Below are 13,241 nucleotides of genomic sequence, written 5' to 3'. Positions count from 1 at the left end.
GGGGGAGGAGGAGGAGAGAGGAGAACAATACAACATCTCTCTCCCTCCGTCTCCGGACACGTGGTCATCGCCCGGCGGGAAATCTTCTGGACCTTGGACGTTCTCTACGGATGTTGCTCCTCTCGTTCACTCGTCCCAGCTGGCTCTCAGCGGTCTCTGCTGCGCTGCTCGAGGAAACAAGGTACAATACGCTCCCCCCCGCCCCCCTCCAAAAAACATCCTTCCCCACTGCTTTTCATTCCTGCCATTGTCACCAGACAAGAGGCTGCGTCAAGAGGTAAAATTAGGAATGTGTTTGTAGAGTGAGGAACTTCCTGAACTCTAGAGGTGTGTGCTTTACTGTTTCAGCAGAAAGTAAGTTTGCAGCCTGTGAACTGAGAGAGGAAGTGTACAGACACAGTGGAAACAATATGTCTTTCCTCCTTCGCAATGCAAATTCTTGTGTACATTGCAGGATTGCTGAGTCTACCTCATGGACATTCCTGAATGCACCACAGGGCCTTGTTTCCTGTCCTGCTCCGGACATAGCTCCTGTGTGGTTCATAGATACTCTCGGTAAGATTATCAGATCGTATGTCTACAGGAAAGATATGCATTTCAAGATGTAAGGGAACAAAAATGTGACAATAGGCAGTGGAATTCACGAGTATTGTTCTTGAACAAAAGGACTTCCGAAGTTAGTTATTTCCTTTTATGGTTACCTCACTCTCTTTAGCTTCCTTTGTTGCATTTGAGTGTCACTCAGCATGTTATATTTTCCAATATGTTTGGGTTATTACTCTTTAAACACCAGTTTCATTTGAATTTTACAGAAGTTCATTCTTGGCCTTGGAATCAATATGTTTGACAAAAATAAGCAATGAAGCGAGTAAAATTGACCTTGAGTCAAGATTATTATAACAATATAAAACAAGAATTAGAGAAGTTCAGTATTGTGAATGACCCCTCTGATTTATCTAAAGACCCCACAGGGGGGCCCAATCCCCAGGGTGGGAACCATTCTTCTGTTGCATTAGTATATTGAATTTTGCAACATCTTCATAGTAATAACAATAACATGAGTCCAATCAGACTTAAAACCACTCTGACATAAGTCTAACAGCCCAGAGGTTGTTTTTGCCCTCAACCCTGCAAGTTGAACTAAGCACACTGTCCCGCCCTGTTACATCTGTTAATGTTGATTTGAAGGGATTAAGCTTGTTTATGGTATTATGCCCTCTATGTTGGTGGTAATTCTGGGCGTCTTATTTTGCTTTAAGTGCAAGAGTTGGGCCAGGCTCACGCCCCGAGGATACAACCCTGGGTTTGTCATCTTGCACCACTACATTTTTAATCTCTCACCCTTAAGGCAAATAAAATTGCTTTAATGTTCATGTATGATACTTTGTTAGATGAAATGAATCATTTAGACATGGAGCTCAACTGCAAACTGCATCCTTCTTTCATATGTGAATATCCATCCTTTCATGAGAGCTTGTCTGGATGGGATGGCAGTGCAGTTAACCTTTTATCGATGTATGAGTCATCGTTTCTTCTGAGGCCAGCGGACGAGTCTTAAGACCACTAACTCTCCTCCCCTCTGAAACTGCTTCACATAGGGGACTTCCAGTGGGAACCACTTTGACAAATGGTCCTTCTCAGTTTAATGTTGCAGCAGTTGTGCTGCATTGCACTAATAGTGCTTCTACTCTCACTGGGCTCAAAGTTTTGACTCAGTGTTTCAAAGCCTTGTGTTCATGCTCTCTGTGATAAAGTATCGCTGGCTTTCTGTAACAGTTTACCTGCTCGGTATAAGAGGGTAAGGTGCGTTCAGGGAGACCTTGTGTTAGCTGTGATGCCCGCTGGGGGGCTGGAGGATAGATGGTGGCTGACAGCACCCTTGGCGTTGCAGTGCTACTGCTGTGTCATGCTATTTTGCTGTGGTGTTGGCTTGTCTGTTTGTCTTAATTTAAAACCTCTGGAGAAGTGTCTGCTTTTATTGAATATCTGGTGCTAAAAATACCTTCTGCCTCACCAATCAGAGCAGAGAACAGGTTGAACAGTCAGATGTGATTGGATGGAGTGTCCCATATAGGTTGCTAACTGTTTTCCAAACCTTGATGAATATAAAACAGTAATCTAAAAAAGGAAAACACAGCATATTCATTTATCAAAATCGGATTTGGATCAATTCACACTTTAGTGGCAGCCTAATCTTACAGATTTTTCAAAAATGAATTCTTCATTCAGTCTGCATATTTCTCCCTTTGCAGCTGCTGGATCTTCCGTCTTGTTTAATTCTGTGCTGAAATTATTTTAGAAGTCTGACCATAATTTGAAAAGAATTTGTTCAAATAAGGCACATGTGCAGAGTCTGATTCAGAAAAGCAGCTCTGGGATTTTTAAATGTGGGTGTGTAGTCACTCATATATTTCCCTTGGTGCAGTTTGAATAAATTCATATTAATGCCCCACGCGAATGTTAGACCAGAATTCAACAAATTAGTCATTCAAGCTTTTAAAAAAAATACAGAATAAATTAATGTAGCTTGACTCATGTCGAGCACTTTGAAAAGCGCTGCTGCTCCAGCTGAATCACTCTGTTTTTGCCGGTGGCTGCTCTCAAACCATGTCAGCTCGCCCTGAAGGGCAGTTTGGCCACCAGCAGGTCAAACGTCATCTCAACTGGCAGAAAGTGAGGTGTGACAGGTGTTCGACCTGCTGCAGACGGGCTGTCAGATGGAGGACACCCATTGCATCGGCTTTACAGGAAATCTGATGTAATGCTAACCGCCACCGCTTCCGTACACACTGAGAGATATATCTGACAGTCAAAAGTTTTGAACAATATATATTTTTGCTATTTGTTTGTACCCATTTGTTAAAAATCTCAAACTTTATACACTGCATTATACCTTTTTTCTTATCTGCAGCAGTCACGTTCTTCGTAATAATCACAGTTTCAACCCATCTTTACCTAAAACACAAAATGCTTGAAAGTTCTTTAAAAAATGATTTCTGGGCTGAATGTAGAAGATGGAGCAGGGCAGGTGTGTCCTCAGATAACGTTTTTATCCATTTGATGTCAGAGTGGCTTCGCAGGGCGTCAACAGGGGAAAGTGGATGCTCTCTTATCTTGAATCTCATTCTACTGTGCAGTCAGCCTTCTACAATGACCCTGAATTTTCTTCTGAGTCTGTTGCCAATCTTTTGTTCTGTTTAAACTTTATTGGTCAGAATTATTTCCAGTACTCAAATACAGCTGACATACTGGACGAATGCCAAATGAAAGTATATTTTCTAAGCTTTGCAGTTATGTTTCTGGCAACCAAACAAAGTCCTAAATTCAGTCTTCTTTTAGCTCTGGTGTGTTGTCCACCAACTCTAGAGGGAAATATCTGGCTGTTTAGCTGCTAAAAGTTCCCCCAGCTATATTTTCAGCAGCTATGTGCTGTGCTGTGAACTTGCTGTGTGCTACGCTGTGCTGTGCAGAAAGCATAGATTGGGTTTTTAGAGCTTTGTCACTGAAAACATCTGCTGGCTGCTGCTGAAAACACACAGATGAAAGAGGCATGAGTGAACCGAAACAGTATAATGGTATAATGGGGGGCCGTAAACCCAAAACAATGAGCTGAAAGACGCTAAAACTCTCCGCAGATCTGAGGGAAACTGCAATTAGGTGATAATGCTGTTTCACATTTCATATAGTAATTTGATCCATTGCTAACCTGAAACATCTTGATTAGTGCAGCTTTAAATGGCCTACTAGAATTTATAATAACGTGTACACTAATGGAAATGGAGGTGCTACTCACACCTGGCAAAGTGAATGCAGTGGCTCTGGTAGTAAAATAAATAAATACTTGGAAATCCACTTTTTTACCTTCTATTTGAGATATATTCAAATTTATAATTTGAAGATGTCATAGCAACATCCTTCTGTACTTGTTTGGTATAATTTCTTGTAGTACAAATCAATACAGAATCAGCATCTCATATGCTGAAGTGTCAGTCAGTCTGTGCACACTTAAAATGTGCACATACACAGCGATAATACAAGTTGAAATTTCCTGTTTACTTGTTGGTTGGAAGTGTTTAAATTATTCTTCATATTTGTATGTTTGTAAAATTTCCCATTGGCCTGCAAAATTTCCCACTTTGGCAGCTTTAAAACGCAGTCTTTGGTTCAAGGGACTCAGAGCATGAAGACCAAGCCTGAAGTAAAGATGAGAGACGGGGAAAAGGAAGATACTTATTCGGATGAAAGCGTGACATCACATTAAAGAAGTGGGGAGCAAAGAGATATGGGAGATGAAGGAGAAGAAAGGCCCTGCAGCTCAGGGCTTTTTCACAACATCAAGCCCTATGTTAAAACCGCTGTTGGAGATCACTTTACTGAGCGGTAACTGCCTCTCCTTCTGACGTCTCCTGGCTTCAGGGAGTTATACAGCCGTGCACTTATGCAAAGTTACTTTATCATCCCCAGTCTGCCAAGGATCCATGCCTGGAGAACACACAGCAATGAACGTTATCACCAAACAGACACTCAACAAACCGGTTGTCTCAGCCTCTGGGAAGCTAAATCAAGAGCTGTTAGTCAAAACCACATTAGTTGAGTCTGAATTGATTCTGAAAAATAGTCTTTCTAAAAAGACAAATAATGCTTTTGATGTTAGAGAAAGTAGGAGAGTCTACGGAGGCGTATCTATCCAGCTGTGACAAAATCTTTGATTGGTGAGGTCAAATACTTCATCAAAGGTCTCCCAGGCTATTTTCCTGGTGTAAATTTAGATCTTCGACAGCTATTACGTCGAGGATTATGTGCTTGTTATCCGTTACTGTGGCTTCATTGAGCTGCGCTGGTCCAATAATCAATGTGGCCAAGCTAGAGAGGCAGACTTTACATATCAATCTGTCTGTCAGCTTGACAGCTACCAGCCGCACCATGAGATGTAACGGCCTGGAGATCTGGCAGTGAGACAGAAGCCAAAGATGAGGCTTTGATCAAATGTTATTCCTCAGGCGTTTTATATCTGAAAGACAAAAAGGCGTTGTGCTTTCATTTCAGCGAACTATTTTTTTGCTTAACTTAGCTCCAGATGGAATCTAATAATTCACTGTTTCTCAAGGCTGCTGATCAGAAACCTTGTAAGAGATAATTCTTTACATTATTCATCCTGCCTTTTGACATATTGTGTATCTAGTCCTGCTCTCTTTTTGGTGAACAAAACTATACGTTGTGCTTTGTCCAGACATATTACTTCAGAAATCAAATGAAATATCCCCTGTGAAAACAGCACAATCTGAAATAACCCAGTCTACTATCGACCAAACAATGCCAGAGAGCACTTATATCATAATTTTGCATGCATATGAGCTTGATCAAAATAATCTAGTGTGATAAAACATTTTTATTCAATAGGGTGTGTTAGGATTGAAAACACTACATTATTATTTCTAATAGGAACATGCTGTTGATGTGCTTTAACATGCAGAGCTGGAGTGCATTAAAACATGCATTTTCATGAGTGTCTGGATTGTGTTCAGACCAGTGCACCACAAACCAAACGACTTAGGGAAGTGTCATTATGCATCCAGTAAGTGTGGTGAATTTAACTGTCACCCTAAGCCCCTTTCACCTATTTTGCCGCGATGTTATTCTTTGATTGTGTTACTGGTTGTGACAAGCGTAGCGGGACGTGACACGCCGTAGTGTCACGTTACTCTTCATCATCAGCGAGTCTCTCGCAGTAGCAGTCAGTCACTCACTCAGTCAGGGGTCACGTAAGGACGGAGAGAAGAAAGGGAAGAGAGTGAGACAGAGATAGAGGGGAGGATATTTACGACTCAGACAGTGGCGAGGGTGAGCTGCATCACAATGTCTGTTCCTTTACTGCCTGGCTTAAGAACTTTCTCAGGAGAGAAGGAATAAGCTTGTGCAGAGCAATTGCAGGTAATACAGGTCTCAAAGTCTCCAGGTGTGTGAGTGTCTGTGCACTGTCAATAACAAGAAAGCCAAATATCACCCACTTGGGAGGTCTGATAGGAGAAATCCATCAAATCTGATTCAGTGTTAGACATCACCTAACAGCTTATCTATCTGCGATGTTCAGTACATTGATGTACTTTGTGATGAAGTAGTGTAATTTAACCTGCTCACATTCTCTCACACTGTTTCTTCTGTTTGTTTTAAGTTGATTCTTCCCTAAATTGCTCACTCCCTTTCTTTAACTTGGACCTTTGCTAGTTTACAAATGTGTATCTTCTATAATAGATTTCATTGTGGGTGTTTGTTGAACTTTGGTGCAAAATGATAAGCTCTTACTCTTTGATTCTAGAGAAGATTCTCCATCGTCTGTCAATATCATAATGTAGTGTATTAATATCAAACTACAACAACAATTTGTGCACAAAAACACGAGGGACATTACCAATAAAGTTTTCCCTGTGTGCTGTTTGACTGTCAGGTCTGGCTTTAACACTAATCAAATGCATCCGCTGACAGCACTCGTCCTTCAATCATTCCAAGTGCTTGATATTCAGTCTGTGGTGTCCTCTTTCCAGTGATATAACGAGTCTGTCACAGGTTCTTCCCTGGGGCTCTGTTACCTGTCTCACTTTTTGTTCCACTGATTCAATCCCCTACCGAATCTGTCAGACAGTCTGGCCTTCCCTTGGTTTTAATGACTGCCCATGTGGTACAGTGATGCTTCCTCAGCCTGACACCTTCTCTTACAGTTTTAAAGAGCATAGAAAATACTAGTGCAGACTCAACTTAACCCCTTAAAAACCTGACTTGGGGTCAGACTAAGGTGAACAAATGAAGACTGTGAGACTTGACTACTTCAGACTTGACTCAGTAAAGACTTGACTTGAGATTTGAAACTCAATTGCCTGAAGACTCGAATGGAGACTTCACTTCCTGAGACTTGACTACTTGAAGACTTGACTTGAGACTAATACTTGAGACTCGGGTCTGATTTGAATCAACAAAATGAGGATTTGAGACTTGAACTACTTGAAAATTGACTCCTTGAAGGCTTTACCCCAAACTTGAACCTGACTTCTGTGAGATTTGACTTACTTGGGACATAGATTCAAGTTGGACTGAAGTAACTAAAAATGAAAACTTGAAACCTGACTTGGACTTGACTGCCTTGAGACAGGGCTTACTTGAGACTTGACTGCCTAAGGACTGAAACTTGAAAGCAAAAGCCTCAGTTTCTGACTTGGTAAGAGCTTGCTTGTGACTTGACTTGGGCTGGCCCTAAAGGATTTGGACTTGACTAGTGCCTTGAAAGTAAATTGCTCAATTTCTGACATGGTATTGTATTGCTTTTGACTTAATTTGGAGGGGTTGAGACTTTTTGACGGGTTGAGACGTTTGGACCTGGTCAAAAGATGTAAAAGATCTCCGAAGTGCACTGGAAGCTCATGCTGTAAAACTTTCCTCTTGTAAAGGAACTCTAGCAGCTGTACAAATGGGCAGGTATTCTAGTTGGCTACCATTTATCTATCTGTCTGTGTCTCACATGTGGTTACACACCTACAGATAGGGCCTTGGCCATGATTCCTCTGATGAATTGCTTTAGTCATTGGTCCTGGCTGTGTGTGAGTGTGTTGAGTAATGAAGAGGCCGGTGATGCTGTTCAACTCCTCCTCAGTTGCCCCTGAGCACAGGTGCACTGCTCTTCCTGAGTGGGAGTTCTCCACTGAACGAGTTAGAGATTCATTCATCCTGTGAGAGCTACAGTAGGTTTGTTCATTGTGAAGCTGGGATTTCTGTGTTTTGGCATATCAAGGATAAAGGGCATTGAAGTAAGCTAAAGAAACAATGCCACTAATATCTGTGATAACATAGTGACTCACACACAAGTATTTTCCTGCTCCTGTGCTGTGCTCAGTGACTTCTACATTAATGACTATTGAGAAGCACATACTTTTTAATGCTACCCTGTCCTGCTCTCTCAGTACTGACATATGAAATATGTTGACCAGTGGAATATAGCCAAGACATGGATGTGAGCTGACAGCTTGCTCACTGAGCACATTAAATCTATCTGTATAAGCATGATGCTGTAGTCAGAGATGTTTTTCTTGTTAACATTTTCATACCTGAAGATTTATTTGTGCTTATAGCAGAAATTAACTCAGGTGTTGGGTTGCCCTAGCTCAATAATCAGACTGAATTGCCATTTTGTTTCACTTCACGGTACTCTGACATTATGTTAAGGTTTTCTATTTGGGAGAAGTTTTTGCCGTAACGAGTCAGAAGCATGTGACGTATCTATCCTGCCAACATAATTGAAGTTGACACAGAAGCAGTTCTTCCATCAGTACTAAAAGCAGAATGCTTTTTCACATTCGGCCCTTCTTCACCGTCCCTTCCAAGCACAAAACACAAAAACGCACCTATCTCGAGCCACAATATGGTTTGTCCCTTCTTGGCTACTGTAAAAACATGGTGGTTCAACATGGTAGACTCCATGGAAGGCTACCCGCTGCATCTGTAGATATAAAGGCCTCATTTTAAGGTAACAAAAACATAACGATTATTATATTCAGGTCGTTATACACTAATAAAAACACAGTTTGCATGTGATATTCCATTTCTGCCAATTGATCCTCCTTAATATTACATACTGGACCTTTAAAGCAGCAATATTTTAAAGCTAATATCATGTCCATACACAGAGCATGCACAGTATAAGAGTGTTTTTCACATTTCCTGCTTTTATGTAACCAAGTGAGTTATAGTAGTGACATGGAGGTGATGTGTCTCCTCCGGTGCTACGGTCAGAGTCAACGGCATGCTGGGAGCCTAATGTTCTTTTAATGGCTAGTGTGTTGCTGTATTGCGGGCAGGGCCTGGAGGGGGGTAATGGCGCTGATTGATAACCCGCACATCCTCTGCCAGCCTTCATGACGCAGCACCAGCAACTCATCCTGCCAGGTTTACCATCCAGGGCCACGACTGACAGCGCTCACACATACAACTCACCACAGTGACTCAGCAATGTCGCCGTCTTCAGGGATGGAAGGATTAAAAAAGCTCCCTGGAAAACTTTTCCTGCTTTGTAGTCTTGCTGCCTTGCATTTAATTTAGGCTTGTTGTTGCATCGAATCAATACTTGTAATCATTCACTTGTTGTGTGTATCCTGGCTGGACAATTAAGTTATCAAAGCCCCAGAGCCTCTCTTGTGCTTGAGTCACTGGCATTGGTTTTTAACCCTCCTACTGATGAAAAAATGGTTTCATAACAGTATTGTTCCTGGCTGTAGTCAGTAATCAGCTTTTCTGTTGCACAGTAAGCCACAGTCTTACATGATTGGTGCCAAGCAGTTGGTCATTTTGCAAGGTCACCAAGATGGCGTCAACACCCTCAAAGGTAAAGATTTACTCCTGAATCACAGCCACAATCTCCCCCAGGTTGGGGTCTCGTCAGAATAAACACAAGAAACACATGGGCAGAGCAAGACTGCAGCCCCAGCAGCGCTATCAGGGACTATTCTCTGATTTTCATCAAAGGGTAAAACAACATCAAAAGAAGAAATGGACGCCCTCTGTGTGGGCATGTCCCCTGGGTCGCAGTGGAAGGGCAGGGCTGAGGAAAGTTGGTCTAACACAACTTGAAATGTAGATAAATACTGTGAGATCACATCAAGCCTGGGCTTTGATGCAATGAATTCAGCACTGATGTAACCACATTTTTATATGATCCACTGATCTTACTGTAAGGCTGCGGAAAAATGAAGATTTTTAAGAAACTACTGTCAAGAATAAGGACCTCAACAAGGCAGAGTTGGTGTTGCTTCAGTTGCCAGTGTTCTTGGTCTTTATATACATCAGTATATTTTGCTGCATGTATCTGCCCAGTGACTTCAAAGCTGCAGCTTTCACATTTCACCTCTCGTTACTCTGTACCTCCTCCCTCAGACAGAAGCTGGCTGAGAGCTCCCTCCAGTTTATAACAAAGAGATAAACCAAAGCGTGAGAGCATGGCATCAAAAAAATAATCAGTGAGAACACTTGTGATTGCAGGTCTAGTTATCAGTTGACTGTGAGAGCACAACACTGTAGTTCACACTGCCGTCGTCAAGTCCCACACTTCCCTTCCCTTCCCTCCCTCCCTCCTCCTCCTCTCGTTATGGAAAAGCTCTCAGGCCAACGTTGTGGGCAAGCAGCCAGCTTCTGCCACAACTCCTATACATAACCGCAGAATAGAGGGAAGTCCAAAATTAAAAGCATTGTTATCCCTGCGGCTGGTGGCCACGGAGAGATGGAGTGACAGGCTTATTTCATTGTGATGTCTCGGGTGACCTTGGCTTTGGCCTCTAGTCTGCGCACCCCCCCCCCCCCCCCTCCAGACACACTATTCAGAGCTGCAGTCTGGGACCTTTAGGGACCCGGGCCTGCCAGCAGGACCGCAAACACAAAAACCTTTGCCGAGTCCCAGAAACAAGTACATTGGTACTGGATTTCTCACTATCCCTATGGTTTCTGTAATCCCAAATCTCATCCTTTTTTCTTTTTTCCCAATTCTTTCTGAGCCCCGAAATGTCCTTGTGAATGAATTTGAATATAATGTACTATTAGGGTTGCCATGGTGATGGCTGCCGTCTGTGTGCATGTCAGTTGCCATGCAATTTTTTTCCCTCTCCAGTAGGAAGCTAGGCTGCTATGTGCAAAGTGCTAAGCTGACAGTGTAAAGCAGAAGAAAAGTATTATGTATTTTTACATCTCTGCTGTATGTTGTATGCATGTATATTATAATAGGTGCCATTTAATAGTAATAATTATTTTCATTTTAATTCCTTTTTTGTCTTTTGGGGGGTAAAGGCAGAGTTGTTTTTTTAATTTTCCCCCTTTTTTCCGGTTTGGAATGCCAAATTCCTTATACACTGCAGTCATTGCCACTGCTAACACTATTGTTGGCTTGGGGAGGGTTTCGACATCCATTTTTTTTCTCGGATACACATTAAGTTTTCCCTTCTTTTCACTTTCCAGTGAGAAACTTCATAAATGCATTAACACATGCTGTTCACAGCAGTTCCTCACCTCCCAGTCTTCCAGGGCATTCAGACCGAACAGCACTGCATTAAAAAAAAAAACCAAGGGCAGCGTTGGTGGGAGTATGTTCTTTCAGGTACTGGTGAGATGATAAAATATAAACCTGGAGGTCTGGTTTGAGTAATACATACAGTTTGAAAGCTTACCTGATGTCGAAACACTGCAGAGTGGGTAAAAGGAAGGTTTTTTTTTAATCTATAGAAAGTTGTCAATCGAGAGGTAAACAGTATAGTCACGCCATTTCTGATATAGTTATCTAAGAATGTGTTCTTGCACATATTTGATTAGCCATTAAAGTGTTTTTTGCTGGATGACATCATATATGGTTGCTGCAAAAGTTGAGCCAGGCTTTAATTTCTTTTGCCAGACAGACTCTGTGTGTTGGGACCCCTGCTGCGTCAACACAGTGGTCTCACTGCAATGATTGAGGGGCCTGTGATTTGTAATGCAGTGGTAATGTCTGTGTGAACAGACTCACGCCTTCATCCCCCCAGTGGCCATCCTGTGTGGACATGATCCCTCACCAGCTTCCCATCTGTGAAAAAGTACTGGAATTGAATCCAGGTTTGTGCGTTTGTGGGCGAGTGTTAAGCGTTGCAGCAACAAAACTGTCAGCAGCTGCTGGTGGACCTCTCATCCTGTCTTTGGTTGTGGCAATGCTGCGACCCTGACTGTCACCCAGTATTATCTTTTACCTGCACGTGTGCGCAAAGCTGAACTATGACTCAGCTCCCCAGCTGGAGGCTTGAACAGCCTGTCTTTTGTCCATGCAGCTTGTCCTCCTCCTTTCTCAACAAAAACCTTGCTCTGCTCTGTGATAACACATATAAATGAAACACTCCCTCCTGTCACTATCTCTACTGCACCCACCTTCTCCTAGTCTCACCCTTGTCCCCTGCAAATTAAAGAGCGTGTCTATGATCCTGCGATGGCCTGGCAGCGCTGATGAGGTGTAATCACCGTGGAGAGGCTCAGCTGCTCTCTTCGCACCCTGCCATTGAGCTTATTAGGCTGACATGATGCTAAAAAAACAAATGCAAAAGCACAGGGAAGGAGTTGATATCACGGCACCATTATGGTGTCGCTCTGAGTGGATCCAAGGAGGGGGTTCTAGTGTCGTTTCTTCAGATGTGAAACTAGGAAAAACTCATTTTCTGCTGGTACTACTGTATTCTTGCAGCCTCATCTCTTTTGCAATTACTTGCACTATATTACGACTGAGCCCCCGCCATTATAGGCGAAGCTGTGAGTTAAGAGCAGCGCAGCGCAGCGTGCATCATTGTTTTCACTTTCTAAACGAGAACAAAATTGTGTGTATATGTCTTCTAAAAGTGTGCCTTGATAGCCAATTTAGTTGCTTATTTTACATTGTTGTTTTCATTCATTTTATTCTTTATTTCTCCACTGTAATAGGAGAAAGGGGGCCAAAAGGAGAAATAGAGTTTTTCAATTTGTCAGTGCCGTGGCCATTATTTTATGCTTTTGATTGTCCCCTGTTAAGAGGACAACACCAGAGCTCCATTAAGATTTCCTGCCACACTTTTGTGTTGTGCTGTTGGTATTGTTGGTATATGCTTCCTGCTTGTGCATGTCCAGCTGTCACTTCTACCATTACTCAACAAAGTTTTCAAAACTCTCAAAATAGTCTGGGCTTGCATGGTTCAGATTTATAGCTCCACACAGTTTATAAGCATTAAAAGGTTGCCACAATGGCAGCAATATAAACAGGATGACTCAGATGCAGTGTGTTGCCTCCTCTCAGTCTGCACAGCGAGGCTGGATTTATGAGAAATAAACCCATGTGAAAGGATCAGTACCCTACTACCCTGTGCTTTTGTTGTCTGTTCCTCTCATCTCACACGTCTCCCACAGAAATACAGGATGCCTGCAACCAGACCCCTCGTCCTGGGGGGCGCAAATCCAATTTCACATGTCACACTCACAACAGATTATTCATGCAGGTAGGGTGAAGGGTGCTTAGGTGTGTGTATTTGTTTGAATACTCTTCTTTAGAAATGGTGTGGGCACGTGTGTTGCCCAAGGGCATTTCCACAAAAGGAGGTAAACATACACACACTCACATGCACACACTCTTCTGGGGGTGAAAGGAGGTGGGTGTGTGCGTGTGTGTGTAGGTGTGTGTGTGTGTGTGTGTGTGTGCCTTTCATTTAACAGAAGGCCATCAGTGAGTC

General features: G+C 42.5%; 1 protein-coding gene across 1 annotated transcript in view; it reads left to right on the top strand.

The window, feature by feature from the left end:
* Positions 1 to 13,241, top strand: part of tmem108 (transmembrane protein 108) — a 50,107-nt gene that overhangs the window by 12,863 nt on the left and 24,003 nt on the right. The window lies entirely within an intron of this gene.

This window comes from Morone saxatilis, unplaced genomic scaffold, assembly GCF_004916995.1.
Source record: "Morone saxatilis isolate NCDOM2014 unplaced genomic scaffold, NCSU_SB_2.0 Contig0, whole genome shotgun sequence".
Classification (NCBI taxonomy): domain Eukaryota; kingdom Metazoa; phylum Chordata; class Actinopteri; family Moronidae; genus Morone; species Morone saxatilis.
This window is presented reverse-complemented; position numbering and strand designations above follow the sequence as displayed.